General features: G+C 40.6%; 1 pseudogene; it reads right to left on the bottom strand.

The window, feature by feature from the left end:
* Positions 1-4,810: 4,810 nt before the first annotated feature.
* Positions 4,811-5,197, bottom strand: LOC130836635 (40S ribosomal protein S15a-like; annotated as a pseudogene).
* Between the last annotated feature and the right edge of the window lie 15,012 nt (positions 5,198-20,209).

Below are 20,209 nucleotides of genomic sequence, written 5' to 3'. Positions count from 1 at the left end.
TTGGCAGTAATACAGTACTATGGTCAGTGCACCTTCACATGGGGGTGCAGAATGCGGAAGGGGTGAGATGGCTTAGGGCATCTGCCCCCAGGTTCATGTGGAACAGCCACGCAGGCCCAGAGCCCAACTGCTGGTAGGTCCCTGCCTCTGTCACCAGCCTCCTCTCACTTCACTGATCTCTCTGCTCCAGACACTGCAGCCATCTTTTAGGTCCTTCATCCTTGCATGCTTTTCTCTGCCACAGGGTACATGCCCCTTTCAAGGCCACAGTCTAATTTTTCTCTTCTTGAATGTGGACCAGACTTAGTGACTTGCTTCTAACAAATAGAATGTGGTGGAAGTGACAGTATATGACTTCTGAGGTTATAGAAAGAATATGGTTTCCTCCTGGTGCTTTCTTGCTCTTGGATCACTTGCTCAGGGGAAGGCAGGGCATGCTGTGAGTTCACTTAAGAAACTGTGATAAGGCCCACAGGGAGAGGAACTGAGACCTCCCGCCAATAGCCAGCACCGAGTTATCAATCATGGGAGGAAGGCACCTTAAAAGTGGATCCTACCTCCCTGGTCCAGCCTTCAGATAGCTGCAGCTCTGACTATAGCCTCATGAAAGAATCTAAGCCAGGCCCACTGCCGCAAGTTGCTCCCTAAGTTCTGGAGAAATTTGTAATGCAACAATAGATAACTAATATAATATGTGGGGTTTTGTTTTTGTTTTTATTTTTTTTGGCTGTGTTGGGTCTTCATTGCTGCGCTCAGGCTTTCTCTAGTTGCAGTGAGCAGGGGCTACTCTTCGTTGCGGTGCATGGGCTTCTCATTGCAGTGGCCTCTCTTGTTGCAGAGCAAGGGCTCTAGGCACGTGGGCTTCAGTAGTTGTGGCTCTCGGGCTCTAGAGCACAGGCTCAGTAGTTGTGACACACAGGCTTAGTTGCTCCGTGGCATGTGGGATCATCCCAGACCAGGGATGGAACCCGTATCCCCTGCATTGGCAGGCAGATTCTTAACCACTGCACCACCAGGGAAGTCCCTATAATAGGTTTTCAATGAATACTTACTGAGTGAATGAATCAGCAAATTCACGAACACATTTTTTGTTTGTTTTCTTTTTTTTCCCCTGGTTTGGCAGGCATCAATCAATAACTACATCAGTAATGATTCTAATAGGTACATGAAACTTCCTGTTGCATGTTCTATACATTTCACTTTATATATAGACTTTTCCATCCTTATGAATGGGAGGAAAAAATACAAAGAAGTCAGCAAAAATACTTAACCTTTTAAAAAAGTATTATCTATTTATTTGGCTGCACTGGGTCTTAGTCGTGGCACTCGGGATCTTCAGTGCTGTGTGTGGGATCTTCATTGCTGCGTGTGGGATCCTAGTTCCCTGACCAGGGACTGAACCTGGGCCCCCTGCATTGGAACTTTGGAGTCTTAAGCACCGGACCACCAAGGAAGTCCCCAAAATACTTAACCCTTAAAGACTGCGTTTATCTGAGTGATTTCAGTGTAAGGAAAGATGAGTTATATTTACTCTTTCATTACACACTACCAAAGATTAGTTGACATAAACGTAAAGCAGACAAGGCAGAATTCTAAAGGATCATCAAATATGGTGACGTTTCGGTCAAGAGAGGTCTTTTTTACAAAAATAAATCTTTAATGTAGTTTTTTTTTTACAGTTTTTTTTTTTTATTTTTTAAAAATTTTATTTATTTATTTATTTTTTTGGGGGTACACCAAGTTCAATCATCTGTTCTCATACACATATCCCCGTATTCCCTCCCTTCCTCGACTCCCCCCACCTCGATTCCCCCCCACCCTCCCTGCCCCAATACTCTAAGGCATCTTCCATCCTCGAGTTGGACTCCCTTTGTTATACAACAACTTCCCACTGACTATCTATTTTACAGTTGGTAGTATATATATGTCTGTGCTACTCTCTCGCTTCGTCTCAGCTTCCCCTTCACCACCCGCCCCCTCCCAAACCTCGAGTTCTCCAGTCCATTCTCTGTATCTGCGTCCTTGTTCTTGTCACTGAGTTCATCAGTACCATTTTTAGATTCCGTATATGTGAGTTAGCATACAATATTTGTCTTTCTCTTTCTGACTTACTTCACTCTGTATGACAGACTGTAGTTCTATCCACCTCATTACATATAGCTCCATCTCATCCCTTTTTATAGCTGAGTAATATTCCATTGTATATATATGCCATATCTTCTTTATCCATTCATTTGTTGATGGGCATTTAGGTTGCTTCCATGTCCTGGCTATTGTAAATAGTGCTGCAATAGACATTATGGTACAAGTTTCTTTTGGGATTATGGTTTTCTTTGGGTATATGCCCAGTAGTGGGATTACTGGATCATATGGTAGTTCTATTTGTAGTTTTTTAAGGAACCTCCAAATGTTTTACACAGTTTTTAAGTCAATTAAGTTGACTTACATGTCATTGCATGCTTTGATCAAATGTTTGCACCTTTTGGATTTAAAAGGCCAAGTACTTAAGGGTCATTGACCATTGCAACTCTTCGCCTGTGTCAACAGAACCCCAGAATCCTTTCAGCCTCACAGAGGACAGAGGGAATTTTCAAAAGGAATCTTGACTAGTAGGATATAACATTTGTTGTTCCCTGGTAGCACAAAAGCAATGGCTGGCACGCAGCTGGCATTCGAAACATATTTGTTGAATAAATGAGCGAGTGAATAAATCTCTCTACTCATCATAACCGTTGAGATGTTAAAAGCTGTTCAAGTTGCCTAAGTGGGAATGAATACACAACTAACGCTATCTGGCCAAAAGAGGGAAAGTCTGAATTATGTAGCATTAATCTGAGAAGCGCAGTGAACTACTGTGTTATTGTTTGTTTGCTCATATTTACATTTTCTTCACAAAAATATAATTTTTGTTTTACAACTTTGTGGTCAAATAGGGGTGTGGCTAATTTTGTGGATTGGCTCATTCCACATCTGTTCCAGTCTCATTAGTGTGTCTTCCTGGAATGAAGAGACCGAAAAGTTTAAAACGACATTTTCCAGACTCCTTTGCTGCTAGGGTTCTGAATGAGACTTAGGTTCCTTCATTCAAATGCATTTACCTGGAAACTGAAAAAGGACAGTTAAGAGGGAGAGTTTCAGGCATCTGTCTTGCTGGTTCTGATGGTTTAGAGGGAAGCAGTTTGATCTGGACCTGGAAGCAGAGGTGGCGGCTCCCTAATTTGGCAGGTAACTTTCTGATGTGAAAGAGGTGGCATGATGCCAGAGCTAGTGCCTACTGATTCAGCAGGGATCTCCTGTCTTTGGCAGGAGCAGCAGCCTCCTTCACAGCCCAGTTCTGCCGGGTGGCTTGGAGAATTGTTCCTGGATGATCAGCCTGGAGTCTGTTTCCTCAGCCCATCTAACAGTATTGTAAGCCATTTAATACCTTGCACTAAGTCCCTTTCAGCCCAAATGAGTAGTTTTCTCTGCTGCTGAACTCTAACCAAAGCAAGGGGCTAAGAATTATTACACAACTGACAAAATGATTTATTACTATGTGGATCATTAGAAAATGGATATACTTTAATATTTATGAAATATCACATACTCTATTGTCAGGAAGATCCAGTTTCAAAGAAAAATATGTGCTCCTGCAACAATCTATACATTGATTAAAAAAAAAAAGCCTACAAAATTTGAATTCTATTGAAGAACTTTTTTTGTTGCTTGCTAGTGCTATTAGGACTGTAGTTTACACGTGATAGACTTCTACTGGATTTAAGCAAAAGAGAAGTGAATTTATATAAGGCCTTCTAATAGAACCCAAGGGCAAGGATGCAGCTGGACCTCAAGGGTAACCTGGAGCCAATGATTGCAGTGCTATTGAAAACCCAGGAAACCCCTCTCACCCACTCTCACCATTGTTTCTCTCTGAATATATGCTTCATTCTTTCTCTCTACTAATTTACTCTGCATCCCAATAGAGTTAAAAAAAAAAAGGCTCCATCTCCACTTATGTATCCTCCATTTAAGAGAACAGACAGACAGACTAAAACGGAATCTCCTAGACTCAATTCCAGAATCTTAAGGAAAGACTATGAGTAGCCCACTTTAGTCAGGTTCCCAGTTCAGCCAAGTTCACAGCTCAAGGATGCCTTCCCCTTGTTTTCTATGTATAGGGCACCCCTGGAGCATAACATCATGTGGAATACAATGTGAATGATGCCCCTTGGAGCCGTACCACCACCCTGAACCAATCTGCCAGAGTCTGGAGTCAGAGTGTCATTGTGAGCCTGGCAGTGGGTGCTCTGCTCCTGGCATCATATAGATTGTGGGGAGGGGGAGGAGGAGCTGCAGGAAGAGGAAGTTACCACATAAGAGGGAATTATTAGGTGCTCAGGTTACAAGCTCACTGATGTCCATTACAAGAATGATATGCTGATTTGATCCATATTAGATAAAGGGTAGGCAAACTACAGCCCACAGACCAAATCCAGTCTGCCCGGGTTTTTGGAAATAGTTTTATCGGAATAGAGTCATGCCCATTTGTTTGCATGTTGTCTATGGCTGCTCTTTTTCTGTACTGGCAGAGTTAAGCAGTTGCAGCAGGAATCATACGGTTCACAAAGCTAAATATTTACTGTCTGGCCCATTACAGAAAAATTTGTTCACCCCTGTATTAGACCCCTGCTACTCAAAATGAGGTCCCCAACCACCAGTCTCAGCATCACCTGGAAGCTTGCCTGACCTCCACTTTGAGCTACTGAATCAGAACTTGTTTTTTTTTTCTTTCCCCACTGAGGCATTTTACTTGTGTATATGTATTACATCCCTAGAAAAAGAATCCTAAGGTCTTCCCTCCTGTGTGTTTCCATCTTGCTTCTTTGTGGTCCATGATGCCAGCTGAGGTTATCAGTATAATGAAACCAAACTGACTGGATGGGAGCAGGTTATTCTGCTATTTTTCTAGATCTTTGAATTGTATATCAAATCTGGGGCTGACTTCCATACGTGTGTAACCTGCCTGTGAGGTTCACAACAATTTTCCCAGCTCTGTGATCATCAGTGATTTCAAATTGACCAATATAACCATGCTTCATCATCACAGAAACTGGACAATGGCTTTGGAGCACAGCCTAGTAAGCAACTAGCGTTTGCCTCTCTTTTTGGCATTGTTGATGCTCTTGAGAATATCAGCCAGGACATTCATGTGCACCATTAATGTGCACAGAAAGCTGGCAGACAGAACCTGCTTTTTAATAAGATCCCCAGGTGATTCAGAGGCGTTAAGGTTTCAGAAACACTATATTAAATTCCTCAATGGGCACAATCAAAATTATTGAAACTTTTGTTTCCCACCAGCCCCCTTTAACCTGTGGGACATGATGCAGTCTCCCAGGCACGTTAGACTAGTGTGCCAATATCTTTGGATTTGATGCAATGAGCTTTTTTTGGACTGTGTCAGGGCAAAGTATCATTGCAGCCAGACAGAATCAGCCCAGACAAAGGGATACCTGGCAATGGTTTGTTAGGTACCTACTCATTCATTCAATTATAACAATATTTATTGAGGGCACACTCTGTGCCAGGCATTGAACTACAAATGTTGAACAAATTGGCCAAGTCTCAGCCCACACAGTTGTGAGGCTTTCATACATCATCTCATTTAATTCTTCCTATAACCTGTGAGGTGGGGACTTCAATCCCCATGAGAACATTGAGGCTTAGAGAGGTTAATGACTTGCTCAAAGTCATGTGGCTGATGAGTGGCGGAGCTGAAAATAGAACCTATGTCTACCTGACACCACAGTTTATGCTTTTTCCTACATGGCACTGCTAGACATGCTTCTAGGAGATTAGAATCTAAATTAGGTCTACAGCCAGAGAGCCAGTGTTTTATAGATAAGAAGCAGAGTACTCTTATCTCCCACTTCCCAGAACAGCCAAGATGATGCTGCAAGATTGGGGAAGACTGGAAACCAGAGGACCTTCTCTTCAAAGTGACAGACCTGGCACCTTTATCTGTGAAAAAGACAGATGACATTGGTTCATTTACTTTTTCCGGACACTTGGAATGAGGGATTCACCTAAGGTCCTGAGGTAGGACGAGAACAGCACTGACCTGGGAAGAAAAGAGTCAGGGTTAATGCTTCATCCTCCAAGAGACTCTCAGGGTGAATCCCACTCACTGGGGTCACTCTGCCTTGCTGACTCTCCTCCCACCTGTTCTATGCGTCCCCTCCACTGAGCCACCTCTTCTTTCTTGCCTTGCTTCTCCATCATTCCATTGTATCCTCTTGAACTTCCGTTCTGAGACTTACAAATATACCTCTTCTAGATACCTATATCCTCAACTGGAGGAGAGAGATGAGGTGGGGAGAAGGAGGTGTGAGAGGTGGGAGGGAAGGGAGGTGAGGTTGAGGAAGTGGCTGGTTAGGGGAAGGCAGAGGGAAGTGCAGGAATGACAGGCATGGAGTAGGGTGCAGTCTGACGGAGCAGAAGGAAAAAGGCAGTGAGAAGGCTGCAGGGATGAGCCAAAGACAATAGCAAGATTATCCTCCCCATCTCATCTCAATAACAGCAACCTTGTGTGATAACAGGTGCTATTATTATCTCTAATGTATAATTACGGCAACTGAGAAGTAGAGGGATTGGGTAAATGGTTCCAGATCACATGGCTGTAACTGGTGGAAACAGATTGAAACAGAGGCAGGCTGGCTTCAAAATCCACGTTCTTAGCTACCATTTTATGTTGTTTCATAAGGGCACCTCACTGAAAGCAGAAAGACATGTTTCTCTTCAGATATCTCTGGTCCTGGACTAGCCTGCTTGCCTTCATTCCAAGCAGTGCATTTGCATTTTATTAATAAGCAGAAATTAAAAACCAATTACTTCAGTGCATCTTCACAGCCTAAATCAAAGCACCCAACATAAGCAGGGTTTTGTTTTGTTTTTTAAAATGAAAACTGTCAGAAATAGTATCTAAATTTAATAAATTATTGGATTTGTTTTTCTAGCTGATTTCTGGTTCAGACCGAAGAAGAATTTATTCTGACACTGTTACAACTTTATGTATCTTGACTTGCCCTGTATATAGTTCTCAGCTTAAGGGTAATGCAAGGTTTCCTGGGAGGTGATGTGGATTAATCAGATCAAATGTAAGAAGGACTTTCAACCGTTCAGCCCATTCAGCAGACATTCAGTGAGCAGTTCTGGTGTGCTGGGAGCAAGGAGGACAAAGAAGAACAGGGCATCATCTCTGAGCTGTTCAAAGCGGGCCAGGCAGAGCTGCAGTGAGAAAGGCTTCGGGATAGCATGACGAAGCCTCCAGGAGCTGGAGCAAAGCGGGTGGAAGGAGGGACCACAAACTGTGCCTGGGCTTGAGGGAAGGCTTTGCTGACGCTGCGCGAGGAAGACCCTTTGCCTTAGTCTGTGTTCCCCTAAGTAGCCCCTGAGAAAGCACAAGGAGCTTATTTGAGGGTGATCCCAACAAGTATGGTGAGGGGGTAGGAAAGTGAGGCAGAAAAGGTAAGAGAGCCAATAAAAGGCTCATTAACAAGATGGTTACAGCTATGGCCAATTAGGGCTCCATCCTACTGGGTGCCCTCTGAGGGAATGTGTAGAATGTACCTCTGAATTGTCTCATTAGAGGATGAGGAAGCTGGGATATTTTCCACCAACTGCCACCCCGCACTGGTTGAGGATTGTCCCGCGTGGGCCGAGTCCTCCTGCAACAAGATAAAGCCTTCAGGCTGAGAGATGCCGGTGTTTGAAGCATAAGTCATCCATAGTTTTCAGAAGCTGCAGGTGCCTCTGTGCTAGGCCAAGGGCATATGGATGGAGCACCAATACCTTTGGTTATATCCTCAATTAATGTTTGAATGAATGAATAACTGAATCAGAAAATGAAGGAGTTGACATTTGAGCTGGGTCAAAGAATGGAAGCAGAGTGCAGTGGGACCAGGGTGGGGAGGTAGGACAGACTGCTATAATGGAGAGACCTGTTTTACGAGGATGAATAAAAATCATCTGCACTCTGGCTATAGAATTTATTTTAATTAACTTTTAGAAAAGACAAATACATCATTTTCAACATAATCTCCTTGCTTTTCAATACACTTTGTCCATCTGTCAACAAGCTTTCGTATTCCCTCGTTAAAAAATGTCTTAGGCTGAGCTGCGAGCCACGAATGCACCGCCGTCTTCACTTCTTCATCAGAAGTGAATCTTCGTCCTTGTAGGGCTACTTTCAGGGAACCAAAGAGGTGAAAGTCCGATGCAGCAAGATCAGGACTATAGGGAGGCTGCTTTAACACCTCAAAACAAAGTAATCCACAACAGACTTAGGTTTTGAAGAAAAGTTTGTGTGAGATAGGTACCGAAACAATTCACGGAAGGGCATAAACAGAAGCATTTGGGTATCTGCAAACAAAATTTGGACCAATACTTTAAGAAAGGTGAAAGTTTCTTGAAGAGAATCATTACTAGTGACGAGACATGGATTCATCACTAGGAGCTTGAGAGTAAATGGCAGAGTATGGAATGGAAACATCCTCAATCACTGACCAAGAAAAAGTTCAAAAGTCAACCATCAGCTGGAAAATTGATGCTTCCAGTTTTCTGGGATGCTCAAGGGCCAGTATTGGAACATTAACAGGAAAAAGTTTGACAATCAACAGTGCTCGTTACAGTGAGATGCTTATTGAAGAGCTGAAACCTAAACTTAGGATTAAGTGCAGAGGACTGCTACCCAAGGGCGTTGTGGTCTTACGTGACTGCATGTTTGCACACTTCTGCCCACACTGTCGACACTCTGCAGAAACTTCATTTTGAGGTGTTTTTTATGTTTGTTTCTGTTTTCATTTTTTGTCTAAAAGGTATAAAATCTGCCTTCTGGGACTTACCTGATGGTCTAGTGGTTAAGACTTCACCTTCCAATGCAGGGTTGTGGGTTCGATTCCTGGTTAGGGAGGTAAGATCCCACATCCCTCATGGCCAAAAAACCAAAAAAACATAAACAACAGAAGCAATATTGTAACAAATTCAATAAAGACTTTAAAAATGGTCTACATCAAAATAATCTTTAAAAAAAAGTCACCTTCTTTGGTCACGTCTTTGAGTCCTATACTCATTATGGGACCTCTGTAGGAAAAAAATTAATTTTTTTCTCTGATTGATTTGTCTTCTGTCAATTTAATTACTAGACCAGTCAAAAGAACCAAAAGGAGTATGGGGAAAATTTCTCCTCCCTAAGAATGGTATGTTAACATATTTCACTCATGTTTTAATTTACGTTTTAATTTTCAGATTTATTAATCTTTTATTTTGTGGTTAGAACTTTTGAAGTCTTGTTTAAGAATTCTTACTGTACCCTGAGCTCAGAAACATTCTCCCATGTTTTCTTCTAAAAGGTTTATATACTTTTTTCCATATGAAGTCTTTGATCTACTTGACGTTGACTCTTATAAATTATGTGAGATAGGGATCTACTTTCCCCCCTATATGGGTAACTAATTGCCCCCAAATATTTATTGAAAAATCCATCATTTTCCCCACTGATTTATAAGGCCACCTGGCTATATATCAAGTTTCCATTTAAGTGTAAGTCTCTTTCAGGGCTTTTTATTCTATTTCCTTGTGGACACTTAAGTCCTTACCTTACTAGACTTCTTGGCATTGGATCTTGCTGACACGTTCCTAAACATTACTCTTGTGACCTCAGTAATGGTTCTTGTCTTTTCTCCTTTCTCTGATTGCCACGTACATGTTAGTTTTCCCCAGGGGCAATTCTCTGTTCACTACTTTTCTCCCTCTACCACCATGGAGAAAAATGGTTTTTGCCCAAAAGCTAATTCAAGGGAAACATGTCTACTGGCTGCATTTAAAAAATACACTTTTTGAAAAAGGAGAAGTAACAACGGACACCTCAGAAATACAAAAGATCATGAGAGACTACTACAAGCAACTATATGCCAATAAATTGGATTACCTGGAAGAAATGGATCAATTCTTAAAAAATACAATCTTCCAAGACTGAACCAGGAAGAAATAGAAACCATGAACAGACCAATCACAAGTATGGAAATTGAGGCAGTGATTAAAAATCTCCCAACACACAAAAGCCCAGGACCAGATGGGTTCACGGGCGAATTCTATCAAACATTTAGAGAAGAGCTAACACCTGTCCTTCTCAAACTCTTCCAAAATATAGCAGAAGGTGGAACACTCCCAAACTCATTCTACGAGGCCACCATCACCCTGATACCAAAACCAGGCAAAGATGTCACAAAAAAAAGAAAATTACAGACCAATATCACTGATGAATATAGATGCAAAAATCTTCAACAAAATACTAGCTAACAGACTCCAACAGCACATTAAAAAAATCATACACCATGATCAAGTGGGGTTTATCCCTGGGATGCAAGGATTCTTCAATATACACAAATCAATCAACATGATACATCATATCAACAAATTGAAGGATAAAAACCATATGATCATCTCAATAGATGCAGAAAAAGCTTTTGACAAAGTTCAACATCCATTTATGATAAAAGCTCTCCAGAAAATGAGCATAGAAGGAAATTGCCTCAACATAATAAAAGCCATATATGAGAAACCAAAAGCCAATATCGTTCTCAATGGGGAAAAACTGAAAGAATTCCCTCTAAGAACAGGAACAAGACAAGGGTGCCCACTCTCACCATTATTATCCAACATAGTTTTGGAAGTTTTAGCCACAGCAATCAGAGAAGAAAAAGAAATAAAAGGAATACAAATTGGAAAAGAAGAAGTAAAATTGTCACTCTTTGCAGATGACATGATATTATATATAGAAAACCCTAAAGACTCTACCAGAAAACTGCTAGCACTAATTGATGAGTTTAGTAAAGTAGTAGGATACAAAATTAATGCACAGAAATCTCTTGCATTCCTATACACTAACAACGGAAGAGCAGAAAGAGAAATTAAGGAAACTCTCCCATTCACCATTGCAACCAAAGGAATAAAATACCTAGGAATAAACCTGCCTAAGGAGGCAAAAGATCTGTATGCAGAAAACTTTAAGACATTGATGAAAGAAATCAAAGATGACACAAACAGATGGAGGGACATACCATGTTCCTGGATTGGAGGAATCAACATCGTGAAAATGACTGTACTACCCAAAGCAACTTACAGATTCAATGCAATCCCGATCAAATTACCAATGGCATTTTTCACAGAACTAGAGCAAGAAATCTTACGATTTGTATGGAAACGCAAAAGACCCCAAATAGCCAAAGCAATCTTGAGAAGGAAAAATGGAGTTGGTGGAATCAGGCTTCCTGACTTCAAACTATACTACAAGGCCATAGTGATCCAGACAGTATGGTACTGGCACAAAAATAGAAAGGAAGATCAATGGAATAGAATAGAGAACTCAGAAGTAAGCCCAAACACATACGGGCACCTTATCTTTGACAAAGGAGGCACGAATATACATTGGAAAAAAGACAGCCTCTTCAATAAGTGGTGCTGGGAAAATTGGACAGCAACATGTAAAAGAATGAAATTAGAACACTTCCTAACACCACACAGAAAAATAAACTCCAAATGGATTAAAGACCTACATGTAAGGCCAGACACTATAAAACTCCTAGAGGAAAACATAGGCAGAACACTCTATGACATCCATCAAAGCAAGATCCTTTTTGACCCATCTCCTAGAATCAGGGAAATAAAATCAAGAATAAACAAATGGGACCTCATGAAACTTAAAAGCTTTTGCACAGCAAAAGAAACCATAAACAAGGCTAAAAGGCAACCCTCAGAATGGGAAAAAATAGTTGCCTATGAAACAACGGACAAAGGATTAACCTCCAAAATATACAAGCAGCTCATGCAGCTTAATACCAAAAAAGCAAATAACCCAATTCACAAATGGGCAGAAGACCTAAATAGCATTTATCCAAAGAAGACATACAGATGGCCAACAAACACATGAAAAGATGCTCAACATCACTAATCATCAGAGAAATGCAAGTCAAAGCCACAATGAGGTATCACCTCACACCGATCAGAATGGCCATCATCACAAAGTCTGGAAACCACAAATGTTGGAGAGGGTGTGGAGAAAAGGGAACTCTCCTGCACTGTTGGTGGGACTGTAAGTTGGTACAGCCACTATGGAAAACAATTTGGAGGTTCCTTAAAAAACTAAAAATGGAGCTACCATATGATCCAGTAATCCCACTCCTGGGCATATACCCAAAGAAAACCATAATCCCAAAAGAAACATGTACCATAATGTTTATTGCAGCACTCTTTACAATAGCCAGGACATGGAAGCAACCTAAATGCCCATCAACAAATGAATGGATACAGAAGATGTGGCATATATATACAATGGAATATTACTCAGCTATAAGAAGGGATGAGATGGAGCTCTATGTAATGAGGAGGATAGATCTACAGTCTGTCATACAGAGTGAAGTAAGTCAGAAAGAGAAAGACAAATATTGTATGCTAACTCACATATACGGAATCTAAAAATGGTACTGATGAACTCAGTGACAAGAACAAGGACGCAGGTGCAGAGAATGGACTGGAGAACTCGAGGTTTGGGAGGGGGCGGGTGGTGAAGGGGAAGCTGAGACGAAGTGAGAGAGTAGCACAGACATATATATACTATCAACTGTAAAGTAGATAGCCAGTGGGAAGTTGTTGTATAACAAAGGGAGTTCAACTCGAGGATGGAAGATGCCTTAGAGGACTGGGGCGGGGAGGGTGGGGGGGACTCGAGGGAGGGTGGGGGGGAGTCAAGGGAGGGAGGGAATACGGGGATATGTGTATAAAAACAGATGATTGAACTTGGTGTACCCCCCAAAAATAATAAATAAATTAAAATAAAAAAAATACACTTTTTGTTTTGGAATAGTTTTAGATTTGCAGAAAATTTGCAAGGATGGGACAGAGACTTCTTGTAGACCTTCACCCAGTTTCCCCTACTGGTAACATCCTATATCAATCACCATGGTGCATTTGTTACAATGAAGTAACCAACATTACTATTAGCTAAAACACTTTATTTGACTTTCACCTATTTCCCCCAAAGCTGTTTTTCTGTTCCATGATCCAATCCAGGATATCACATTACATTTAGTCATCATGTCCGCCCGGCCTATTCTGGCCTGTGACAGTTTCTTATACTTTCCTGTCCTTGATGACCTTGACAGTTTTGAGAACTGGACAGGTTTTCTTGCAGAATGTCCCTCGGTTTGCGTTTGCCTGATGTTTTCTCGTGGTTAGAGTGGAAGTCATAGGTTTTGGGGAGAAAGACCACAGAGGTGAAGTGCCATTCTCATCACATCATATCAGGGGTACATGTTATTAACCTAACTTATCACTGATGATGTTAACTTTCATCACCTAGCTGCATCAGTGTTTGACAGGTATCTTCACTGTAAAATGGTGCCCTGTCCTCTACCCCCACCACCTCTTTCTAGGCACATTTAACAGACTCAAATGGAATGAAAAATGAAATTAAAAATGAAATAAATCTTCAGTCAATACCATGGAGAAAAAAATTATTGTAATTTAAGTTACTCACTTTATTGACCAGAAGACTGTCACAAAGAAATTGACATTCCTTTTTATCCATTAATACTTTAATGTCTGGGCATATTCGACTTACCATTTATTCTGGTTTTAACTGTATCTATATGCTGATGACTCACAAATCTTTCCCAGTCCTAACCTCTCTCCAGATCTGCCACTTCAGGTATTCAAGCTCTTGCTAAATATTTCCCGTCTGGTGTCTCAGAGACATTTCAGGTTCAATATACCCCAAATCGAAATTTTCATATCTCTTGCATCACTCTCACATCTTCTCCTTCAGTGTTCTCTGGCTCAGTAAGTGGCACCAAGTCTACCCATTTGCCCAAGCCGTAAACCCACCCTCCACCTCATAGCCTGAGTGACTTCTAAGACACAATCCTGTCTGTAACACCACCTCCGTGGTTATAACATTTAATCCCATTCTAGGCTTCTGTTTCCCTCTTTAGTCTCATCTCTTAGCACTCCTGGCTTGTCCTTTACCCTCCATGAATAACAAAAGGCATGTGGTTCTTTGCACGGGCCATGTGGTTTTATGCCTCTGTTTTTGTTCAGGCTGTTACCCTGCTTGGATGAGTTCCCTCCTCCACCTGTGCCCACTAACTTCCTATGCTTCAAGACTCAGCCTAGATATTTCCTGTTTGTAAGCCTCAAAGCATCTTACCCCATTCAGTGTCTCCACTAGATTGTGACTCCTGAGGGTAGGGATCATAGATGATTCATCTTTGTACCCACCTGCCTCTCAGCTCAGCATAGTGCCTGCCAGTCAGACTGAAGTCGCTCAAGAAAATATTTGTGACCAAAGCCATACTTCCATTGTGCTCACGAGACACTTAGAACAGTCATTACCTCTTACCATAATTATTAGTCAAAATGCCTGGCATGCCACTGGAGGGGAGCTCCAGGGAGACAGTCTGAGTCTGATTCATCCTAAAGGCCCAGTGCTTAGAATGCAATAGATGCTTAGTAAGTATCTGTTGGATGAATGCTTGGAGTAGGAACATTAAAAATTGAATTGCTATGACTCTTCAACAAAACTTTGGCCAAACCATACTAAGGGAAGTCTTCTTTGTCAGGAAGGCATTACCCAATCTACTTAAGTACATAAGAAATACATAGCTAAAAATGGTGTGAAAATGGCTAAATAGGGAATGTGAGCATCTCGGGGTGAAAAAATTTAAAGCTAGATTATTTATAGAAAAGTAACGTTACAAAATAGGCATCAATTTCCCTTAGCCAGCTACAGTAAACACAGTAAGATAGAATTAATGCTATGCCTAAAGCATTACTGTTTAGAAAAAGTAAAAAGGTAACTGAAAAGTTGCAAAATTTAGCAACTGGAATCAGGATTGCTCCAAGAATTAGATCCAAAGGAGACTGAGAATCCAGCACTCAGAAAAGGAGAGGCTGGGCATGAATGGGAGGAGATGAGGGTAGGGGTGATGTAAGACTAAGTAGAAGACAGTTTGGCAATCAGGACAGGAAGGAAATAGGTTGACAGTGGAAAGCGCCTGGCAAGTAAAATGAGAACCTGGCAAGGGAAGGACAGGTGATGAATCAATTACAACAGATCTTGCCTGCCATTGTCTGGGCTTCGGAAACAAGTTGATGAGGTTTGGATTTAATAAATATTAAAATTCTAAGAACACTTAAGAACTGCCCAGGGAGGCTGTGGAACAATCATCATATGAGTAGATTTCTAAGGCTAGACTAGAACCCATCTATTATGGATGGTTTGAGACCAACACATCCATCCTGCTACCACAGAGAGAATTTAATGACCCTGCAGGCCTTCTTTTCAAACTTATGAAAGCCTGGGGTGGGCAGGGAGGGAGGTTAAATGGTGCTAACTTTCATTCTGCTGTTTTTCAAAGATTCCCTGCTGTGATTATTATATTAATTCAGATACAACTGACAAGCATTTTCTTTCTTTTTTTTAAATTTAATATAATTTTTCTTTTTGGCTGCATTGGGTCTTCCTTGCTGTGCACGGGCTGTCTCTTGTTGAGGCAAGCGGGGCTATGCTTTGTTGTGATGCACAGGCTTCTCATTGAGGTGACTTCTCTTGTTGTGGAGCACAGGCTGTAAGCGCACAGGCTTCAGTATTTGTGGCACTCAGGCTCAGTAGTTCTGGCTCGAGAGCTCTAGGGCACAGGCTTAGTAGTTGTGGCACACGGGCTTAGTTGCTCTGCAGCATGTGGGATCTTCCTGGCCCAGCGCTCGAACCCGTGTCCCCTGCATTGGCAGATGAATTCTTAAGCACTGCACCACCAAGCAAGTCCCGAGCATTTTCTTTCTAAACAAAAGATTTTTTTTGATGAATCCTTTTCAATTTTATTTTTATTTATTTAGTTTTAGTTTTTATTTTATATTGGAGTATAGTTGATTTACAATGTTGTGTTAGTTTCAAGTGTACAGCAAAGTGATTCAGTTATACATATATCTATTCTTTTTTCAGATTCTTTTCCTATACGGGTTATTACAAAATATTGAGTAGAGTTCCCTGTGCTATACAGCAGGTCCTGATTATCTATTTTATATGTAGTAGTGTGTATGTGTTAATCCCAAACTCCTAATTTATCCTTCCCCCCGACCTTTTGCCTTTGGTAATCATGAGTTTGTTTTTGAAGTCTGTGAGTCTGTTTCTGTTTTTTTTTTGGGGGGGGTGTAGATTTTCTTGTTTCTTGAGGTAGGATTGTATTGCTATAAACTTCCCTCTTAGAACTGCTTTTGCTGCAGGTTTTTAATTGCTGTGTTTTTGTTGTCATTTGTCTCTAGGTATTTTTTGATTTGCCCTTTGATTTCTTCAGTGATCTCTTGGTTATTTAGTAGCATATTGTTTAGCCTCCATGTGTTTGTGTTTTTTACAGTTTTTTTCTCGTAGTTGGTTTCTCCTCTCATAGCGTTGTGGTCAGAAAAGATATTTGACATGATTTCGATTTTCTTAGGTTTCCTGAGGCTTGATTTGTGACCCAAGATGTGATTTATCCTGGAGAGTGTTCTGTGTGCACTTGAAAAGTGTGATCTGCTGTTTTCGGATGGAATGTCCTATAAATATCAATTAAATCTATCTGGTCTATTGTGTCATTTAAAGCTTGTGTTTATTAATTTTCTGTTTGGCTGATCTGTCCATTGGTGTAAGTGAGGTGTTAAAGTCCCCCACTATTATTGTGTTACTGTCGATTTCCTCTTTTAGAGTTGTTAGCATTCGCCTTCTGTATTGAGGTGCTCCTATGTTGGGTGCATATATATTTACAGTTGTTATATCTTCTTGGATTTATCCTTTGATCATTATGTAGTGTCCTTCCTTGTCTCTTTCAACATTCTTTATTTTAAAGTCTATTTTATCTGATATGAGTATTGCTACTCCAGCTTTCTTTTGATTTCCATCTGCATGGAATATCTTTTTCCATCCCCTCGCTCATCCACATACACAGATGAGTTTGAATGTGTCCCTAGGTCTGAAGTGGGTCTCTTGTAGACAGCATGTATATGGGTCTTGTTTTTGTATCCATTCAGCCAGTCTGTGTATTTTGGTTGGAGGATTTAATCCTTTGACATTCAAGGTAATTATCGATATGTATGTTCCTATTACCATTTTCTTAATTGTTTTGGATTTATTTTTGTAAGTCCTTTTCTTCTCTTGTGTTTCCCACTTAGAGAAGTTCCTTTAGCATTTGTTGTAGGGCTGGGTTGGTGGTGCTGAATTCTCTTAGCTTTTGCTTGTCTGTAAAGCTTTTGATTTCTCCATTGAATATGAATCAGATCCTTGCTAGATAGAATATTCTTGGTTATAGTTTCTTCCCTTTCATCACTTTAAATATATTGTGCCACTCCCTTCTGGCTTGCAGAGTTTCTGCTGAGAAATCAGCTGTTAACCTGATGGGAGTTCCCTTGTATGTTATTTGTCATTTTTACCTTGTTGCTTTTAATAATTTTTCTTTGTCTTTAATTTTTGTCAATTTGATTACTATGTGTCTTGGTGTGTTTCTCTTTGGGTTTATCCTGCCTGGGACTCTCTGAACTTCCTGGACTTGGGTAGCTATTTCCTTTCCCATGTTAGGGAAGTTTTCGACTGTAATCTCCTCCAATATTTTCTTGGGTCCTTTCTCTCTCTCTCCTCCTTCTGGGACCCCTATAATGAGAATGTTGGTGCATTTAATGTTGTCCCAGAGGTCTCTTCATTTCTGTCTTCATTTCTTTTAATTCTTTTTTCTTTATTCTTTTCTGCAGCAGTGACTTCCACCATTCTGTCCTCCAGGTCACTTAGCCATCCTTCTGCCTCAGTTACTCTGCTATTGATTCCTTCTAGTGTATTTTTTCATTTCATTTATTGTATTATTCATCTCTGTTTGTTTGTTCTTTAATTCTTCTAGGTCTTTGTTAAACATTTCTTGTGTCTTATCCATACTTCTTCCAAGGTCCTAGATCATCTTCACTATCATTATTCTGAATTCTTTTTCTGGAAGGTTGCCTATCTTTACTTTATCTAGTTGTTTTTCTGGTGTTTTATCTCATTCCTTCATCTGATACAAAGTCCTCTGTCTTTTCATTTTTTTCTGTCTTTCCGTGGCTGTGGTTTTTGTTCTGAAGGCTGCAGGATTATAGTTCTTCTTCATACTGTGTTTCTGTTTTATAAATAAGTTCCTTTGTATCATTTTTTTATTCCACATATAAGTGATATCATATGATATTTGTCTTTCTCTGTTTGACTTACTTCACCTAGTATGATAATCTCTAGGTCCATCCATGTTGTAGCAAATGACATTATTTAATTTTTTTTATGGCTGAGTAATATTCCATTGTATATATGTACCACATCTTCTTTATCCATTCCTCTGTTGATGGGCATTTAGGTTGCTTCCATCTCTTGGCCATTGTAAATAGTGCTGCTATGAACATCGGGGTGCATGTATCTTTTTGAATTACGGTTTTCTCTGGATATACGCCTAGGAGTGGGATTGCAGGATCATATGGTAGCTCTATTTTTATATTTTTAAAGGAATCTCCATACTGTTTCCATAGTGGCTGTACCAATTTACACTGCCACCAAAATAAGAGATGTAATTGTTGGTCTTTTTTTAAATTGTTGGTCTTTATTGCTGTTCAAGCTTTACAAACAGTCTTTGCCCTTCATTGGCATACCCATGACAGTAAAATTCCACTTGATAAGTTTACTTGGAATTTGCAGTAATTTGAACAGGGGCTGGGTTAAAGTTGAACTTGGCTTAGCAAACCCTTTCCATCATGGATTAAAATTCAAATTTTAAACAAAAATTGGGAGTACATAGGATGACAAGTAACCTTGAATACGTTCAAAACACTATTTTGTGATAGGAAACTGAGTTGATGGTTACCGTCTGCAATAGCATTTTAGGAGAGATTGTCTGCTCCCATGTTTATCTCCCCACTAGACTCTGAGCTTCACAGGGGCAGGGACTGTGGCTTGTTTGCTGGGTGTTCCCACTGTTCAACCCAGGCTGGCACAGAAAGGGTGTACAGTGAGTTTTCTGATAAAATCAGCCAATCAATGGAAAACCTGTTGGGATTTGGAAGCTCTGTCTTAGGACATGATGAGAACTATCTTATTTTAGGGAGTTTTACTTAGGTTTGTATCCAGGTTCCACAAATTACTGAGAAATGTGTGATCTAGGACCTTCACTCAATCGCAGAGCCTCAGATTTCTCATCTGTAAAGTAAGGATAGTGCTGTACCTATCACATAGTGTTATTTTGAGGTTTCAGTGAGATAATGCACTGCACTATCAGATACCAAATCTTCTATAAAACAGAGTCTCTCAATCTTGGTGCCACTGACATGTGGGGCAGGATAATTCCTTGTTGTGGGGACTGATCTGTGCATTGTAGGATATTTAGCAGCATTTCTAGCTTCTACCATTAGATGCCAGTAGCACCCCCCAGCCTCTGTTATGACAGCCAAAAATGTCTCCTGATTTGCCAAATGTCCCCTGGGAGGTAAAAATCACTCCTAGTTGAGAACCGCTGCTGTAAAGTTACAGTAGTTGATGTGTTATTGGTACAAAGAGAGACAAATAGATCCATGGAATAGAAGTGAGAGATCAAAAATAGACTCTTGCATATATGGAATGTGATATATGATAGAGATGGAATTATATATCAGTGGAAAAGAGACATGCTGTTTACTAAATGGTGCTGGAGCAGTTGATTGAAAACATTTACAATTCTATCTCATACCATTCATTTTCTTAGAGAGGAAAATATGGGAGAATATCTTTATTGTTTCAGGGTAAGAAGGATTTCTTAAACAGGACACAAAAAGTACTAAACATGAAGGGAAATGTTTACACCTTTTATGTTAAAAATTATGTATGTTGGGCTTCCCTGGTGGTGCAGTGGTTAAGAATCTGCCTGCCAGTGCAGGGGACATGGGTTCGAGCCCTGGTCCAGGAAGATCCCACATGCCATGGAGTAATTAAGCCTGTGCGCCACAACTACTGAGCCTGTGCTCTAGAGTGACAACTATTGAGCCCACGTGCCACAACTACTGAAGCCCGTGTGCCTAGATGCCATGCTCCACAACAAGAGAAGCCACTGCAATGAGAAGCCCGTGCACCACAACAAAGAGTAGCTGTCACTCACCGCAATTAGAG

The sequence above is a fragment of the Hippopotamus amphibius genome, chromosome 1 (genome assembly GCF_030028045.1).
Source record: "Hippopotamus amphibius kiboko isolate mHipAmp2 chromosome 1, mHipAmp2.hap2, whole genome shotgun sequence".
NCBI classification, from domain to species: domain Eukaryota; kingdom Metazoa; phylum Chordata; class Mammalia; order Artiodactyla; family Hippopotamidae; genus Hippopotamus; species Hippopotamus amphibius.
This window is presented reverse-complemented; position numbering and strand designations above follow the sequence as displayed.